Genomic DNA, 6,000 nt, shown 5'->3' with positions numbered 1-6,000 from the left:
GGCTTCCTTTTAAAGACAGTATTTTTAGCAGCCAAACTCTCCTCTGCTCTGGCTTTGCTGGCTGTTCCTTCCTGGTGAAACTGAAAATCTTTAAAATCACTTGGCTGGGCCAGGTGTGGTGGTGCACATCTGTAATCCCAGCACTCAGGAGGCTGAGGCAGGATTGCTGCAAGTTCAAAGCCAGCCTGGGCTACAAAGTAAGTTCAAGGCCAGCCTGAACTGCACAGTGAAATCTGGTCTCATAAAGACAAAAAAGAAAATCACTTAACTGTACCATATCCTTTTGATTGTCAGTGTAGACCTGGCTAAAAGCTACCAACAATACACTACAGCCTCAGGGATGGTGATTTAGCTCAGCGGCATAAGCGCCTGCCTCGCAAGCAGGTAGTTGTGAGTTCTATCCCTGGTACCAATAAAAAAGAAAAAGACAAAAAAAATACACTACAGCCTCAACATTGAGCTGCCTTGAAATTTCTTTCCATCAGCTTAATTAGTTCACTGCCTTTAACCTCAGACTCCCACAGGTCTTAGGACATGAGCAAAATGTAGCCAAATATTCTGCTGGACCATGACAGACATGGTCTCAAGTCTACCTTCCAAAGGAGTTATTGTTCCAAAATGAAACCTTCTGAGCCTGGTCTTTACCATTTGACCTTTTATTAGCATTCTGGCCATCTGAGCTCCAATCAGAATCTCCCATCAAGCTCAGTTTACAGGGTTCTAGGCCTTCTCCAGCAGACATCTCGAAACCTTTCCAAACTTCTCCTATGAGCCGTTTTTAAAACCGTCTGAGCCATGTGGTCAGGTAGCGTGACAGCAACAACTCCAATTCTCTGGTACCAAAATATCAGTCATTTTGCTTGTTGCTGCCACAAAATATCTGACAACCTCAATGTAAAGGAGGAGAGGTTTATTTTGACTCATGTTTTAGAAGTTTTAGTCCTTTCAAGGCCAGTGGCATGGTTAGGAGACCACATAGCAGACCAGAAGCCCAGAATAGCGAAGGGAGAAACCAAAAAAGGAGATACATTCTTCTGTAACATGCTCTCAGTGACTTGCCTTTTCCAACCAGACCCCACTTCCTAACAGCAAGTCAGCTGAAATGCACCCTAATCTAGTCATCTTCCAAAAACCCCACTTACGAACACATGAGGCTCTTGGGTGACATCTAAATAAAAAGTATAATAGTAGTTATTACACTGCATGTAATTTTTTTTATTTTGTAGCAGGGCTCGATCTCACAACCTCTTGCTTGCCAGGCAGGCACTTGTGCTGTTGAGCTAAATCCCCAGTCCCTATTCCATATAAATTTTAGAATCAGCTTGATAATAGCCTTAGGCAAAGGCTTGATTATTATCTCATGTTTTATTCTTACATTTGGCATAGTGCCTGACAGAAGAATCTCGATTTGAGTAAATGAATAAAGACACAGGAATGTAACCCTTTAGATACTTGCAGATAGGTGGGCTTTTTTCTTTTTTGGGGGGAGTAACTAAAGTGTTCTAAGGTTATAAGTGTTACAAGGTTATGGTGATGGTTGTGTTTACCTCTCCAGGTAAATATACCAAAAATTTATAGACTTTAAATGAGTGAATTTAAATAACTTACTGAGGCATAACTCATATGCCATACAATTAACTATTTAAAATATACAACTCAGTAGTTTTTAGTGTATTTATGAATAGGGACTGGAAACAGAGTCAATTTCATATTTTTATTACCTCAGAGGGAATTCCATACTAATTATATGGGATTGTCCATCCCTCTCTTATTTTCTTTCCAGCCCTATGTACTTCCTAATATATATTTTTGTCTCTATGATTTTTCTGCTGTGGGCACTTCATATTGGTGAATCATGAGTTTTTGTGATAGTCTTCTTTTAAATAGCTTTTTCTGTGTGTGTGGTTCTAAGGACTGAACCAAGGGCCCTGTGCTTAATAATTCTTTTGTTTTTAATTTTGAGACAGGGTCTTGCTAAGTTACTAAGTATCTGGGCTGGGGTTGAACTTGTGATCTTCCTGCCTCAGCTTTCCAGAATGCTGAGGTTACAGGCATGCACCACCACACCAGGCTTCAAATAGCATGATGTTTTAAAGGCTAATCCATGTTATTGCACATGTCAGTACTTCATTTCTTTTTATGGGCCACATAATATTTTCTAGTACGGATATAGTACATTTTGTTTAGCTATTCATCTGTTCATGGACACTAAGATTTTTGACTTTTAGATATTTTGAATAGTGATGCTGTCCATAATGGTTTCCAGGTATTTTAGTCTTTGGTTTCAGTTCCTTTGGCTTAGGAGTAGAATTGTAGGATAGTGTGGTAATTTCATCTTTAAACTGTTTTTCATAGTAGCTACATGATTTTACATTCCTACTAGCAATACACAAATGTTCCAATTTCTCCAAATCCTTATCAACACTTGTCATTTTCCATTTTTTGTAATAACCATCATTATGGCTTTGAATTATTATATCATTATGGCTTTGAGATGGCTAATAATGTTGAACACCCTTTCATGTGCTTGTTATACATTTGTATACTGTATATTCTTTAGAGAGATGTCTCCTTAAGACCTTTGCTCATTTTTTTATTAGTGCATGTTTGTAACAGAATAGTGATGTTCCATTCATCTAAAAAATTCAAATCAGAAAATATCTACTACTCTCCTGTTTCTCAAGCATGGTATATTTTTAGCATCTTATGATATGACTTGCAGAGCAAACACTCATTTTTTGAAAGCTCTTGGAATTAGATTGCATAGCTTGTTACTTATACGTGCTCTGCAATTAAATGTGGTTTCTTCTGGGGAATTGGTACATGTACATAATACATCTCATGATCTTTTTCAATATTTTATTCTCCCCTCATTTTATTTCCCCCTTTCCAAGCCCATTCCTAATCTTCAAAGAGTCTACCATCCTTTTTTCTACCATTTTTTCTTTTTTTTTTTACTTTAAACGGGTAAAATTAAACACAACAAAACAGGACATAAGAAAGTAATGTAAGGGGCTGGGGATTTAGCTCAGCAGCATAAGCGGTACTGATACCCGGTACTGATAAAAAAGACAAAAAAAAAAAATTAAAAAGAAAGCAATATAAGAGATATAAATTTCAAAGCTAGATGACCTGAAATCTTTACTGTCTATCATATTGTCTCTTGTTTTCTTCAAATAGTTGTCCATATCTTCGCATACAGAGAATTCATACAAAACAATATAAAACTGATCCGAACAGAATGAGGAAGGCGATTTAGGTCTTCAGAACCAGACAATTGGGAAGTCACTAATGGCTGTCATAGAGTCTCTCATTCTCTTCAAAATAGCTGTCCATACTTTCATGTATATTGAAGTTCAACAAAACAAAACAGGTGAGGGGAGGGGTTGCTTGGTTTCCCGGTGCTCCAGGTCCCAGCATGGCAGTAAACGCTGGTGGCTCCTGTCCTGGACTGCCATAGCCTGCCACACTCATAGCTGCTCATGATGAGGGGGAGGGGTTGCTTTAAGCTGTTTCTTTTTAATGAATTGACCATTTCACTGCCGAAGTTCTGAAATGGCCAACAGATCTTAGAAAGACATCTCTTTAGGCTCTTGCTTGAAACCAACAGCATCAGGAAGCTGCCGGCCTTGATTCAGGGTCAGCCACCATTTCTTCTGTATTTTATTTATTTATTTATCTTTTAGGTTTTTCATACAAGGGAAAATGTGATATTTAGCTTTCAATTGTGTCATATTTCTTTTAGCATGGTGGTCTCAAGTTCTATCCATTTTCCTGCAAAGGATATAATTTTATTTTTCTTTTTGCTGAATAATATTCTATTGTTTATACATACATGCCATATTTTCTTTATTCATTAATTTGTTGACAGACATCTTGACTCTTCCTAGTGTTTAGCTACAGTGAATTGCACCACTAGAAACATGGGTATGCTTGTATCACTATAGTATGGTGTCTTTAATTCTTTTGGGAATATATTCAAGAGAAGTATAACTGGATCAAATGGTATTTCTATTTTTAGTTTTGAGACGTCTCCATCTTGATTTCCATATTGGGTGCACTAGTTTATTTTCAAAAACAACATTTTCCATCTTCTACAGCATTCATTGTTTTTGCATTTCTTGTTTTGTTTTTGTTTTTTGAGACATAGTCTTGCTGTGTAGTTTAGGCTGGCCTTGAACTCCTGTGGATCCTCCTGCCCCAACCTTCTGAATGCTGGGATTGCAGGCGTGTGCCACCCCACTTGGCTCCTATTTTTTGTGTGTGTTCTTGATGATAGCCATTCTGACTGGGATAAGATGGAATCTCAAAATTGTTTTGATTTGTATTTCCTTAATGGCTAAAAATGCTTTTTTTATTTGACATAATCTATTCGTTGTTTCTTGATATTATTTCCTGTGCTATTGGGATCCTATTCAGGAAATCTTTGCCTGTGCCTATGGTTTCAAGTATTTTCCCCTATGTTATCTTCCTACTATTTCAAAGTTTTTAAATTTTTAAAAACACGAATGTGGTGGCACATTTCAGTAATCCCAGGACTCTGGGAAACTCACACAGGAGATTACAAATTCAAGTCTAGTCTGGGCAACTTCGCAATTCAGTGAGAGCCTCTCTCAAAATAAAAAAGATTAAAAAAAGAACTGAGGAAATAACTTAGTGAGAAGAGCCTGGGTTTGATCCCCAGTCCACCACTAATTTTTTAAAAAATTCTGTTTTTATGTCTAGGTCTTTGACCTATTTTGATTTGATTTTAGTATAGGGCAAGAGGTGGGGATATAGTTTCAATCTTCAGCAAATGGATAGCCAGTTTTCCTAGCCACATTTGTTAAAGCAGGTGTCTTTTTTATTTGACTTATGTTTTTGGGCCTTTGCCAAATATCAGAACACTCAGCCAGGGATGGTGATGCACGCTTGCAATTCCAGCACTTGGGAGGCTGAGGCAGGATTGCTGGGGGTTTGAGGCCAGCCTGTTTACATAGTGAGTTCAAGGCCAGGCTGAACTACGTGGTGAAACCCGTCTCAAAGAAACATGAAAAGAAAAATCTGGCTCCCATTTCCCTTCTTAATAAAGCAGTGTAGCTATAAATTTCCCTGTACTACTTTAGGTGCATACTATAAGTTTTTCAAAACCTTTCTAGTTGATAGAGCCTGGACAGGGACAATGCCAGTTCAAGTAAGTCCCCTACCGTTTTAGATTAAAGCTTGATTGGAACTTGATTCTTCCAGTACCCAGTCTGTTTGCCAGTTGTTAACAGCATTGGGGTGCCCTTGGCAAACACAGGATGTGATGAAAGAGGTAAGATGGATCATGGAATCTTCCAAAATACCCAGACATTTGAAGATACATTTGCAATGACTGCCCCAAAGACTTTGCCCACTGAGGCATAAGACATCCTGAGTACTTGGACCACTGAGGTTTACCAAGGTCTTCCCACCTGATGTCTCTTGCCTTGTTTCAAGCCCTACCCCACCCCCCAAAAAAAGCCCAGGGCTGGGGAAATAGCTCAGTGGCACAGTGTTTGCCTGGTAAGTGCGAGTTCCTAAGTTTGATTCCTGGTATCAGGAATCCCAAAAAAGCTCACTTTTGTTTGCTTCCTACAAGATGGCCTTTTCACTGTCTGTCTGTCTGCACCCAGGCACAGTAAATTCCATACCATGTTGCCTTTATATGAATCTGGTGAACTTGACTGGTCTCTGCCTTGGGTTCTTCCTTACATTAGAGAAATACAGGTTTTGTCACAGAGAACATGTTCAGCAGTTTAGCAGCAGTCCCCCAGCATGTGTCAGCAGGTTACAGAGGACACAGAGGACTTATCAGCCCACCATTTCTCCAACCCATCCCTTCAAAAGCCCACCAAAAAAGGCTACTAAAAAAGACTCTTAGAGGAAAAGAGGGGAAAGAAAGCTTCTTAGCCTAGAAGAAACACCTTCTCTGTTCTGTTCCCACAGAGAAGTCTCAGGTTTAGCAAAACCCTGCTTGGACTGTGCTTTTTTTCTCAA

At 38.9% G+C, this 6,000-nt stretch overlaps 1 non-coding gene across 1 annotated transcript; it reads right to left on the bottom strand.

The window, feature by feature from the left end:
- Positions 1 to 3,507: 3,507 nt before the first annotated feature.
- Positions 3,508 to 3,644, bottom strand: LOC111757852 (small nucleolar RNA SNORA2/SNORA34 family). Its single transcript, XR_002792113.1, has one exon. It is a non-coding gene; the product is annotated as a small nucleolar RNA SNORA2/SNORA34 family (small nucleolar RNA).
- Between the last annotated feature and the right edge of the window lie 2,356 nt (positions 3,645 to 6,000).

Source organism: Cavia porcellus, unplaced genomic scaffold (genome assembly GCF_034190915.1).
Source record: "Cavia porcellus strain 051 isolate PalLab524CR breed Dunkin Hartley unplaced genomic scaffold, mCavPor4.1 scaffold_19, whole genome shotgun sequence".
Classification (NCBI taxonomy): domain Eukaryota; kingdom Metazoa; phylum Chordata; class Mammalia; order Rodentia; family Caviidae; genus Cavia; species Cavia porcellus.
The sequence above is the reverse complement of the archived record's forward strand: the minus strand, read 5'-3'. Positions and strand labels throughout refer to the sequence as shown.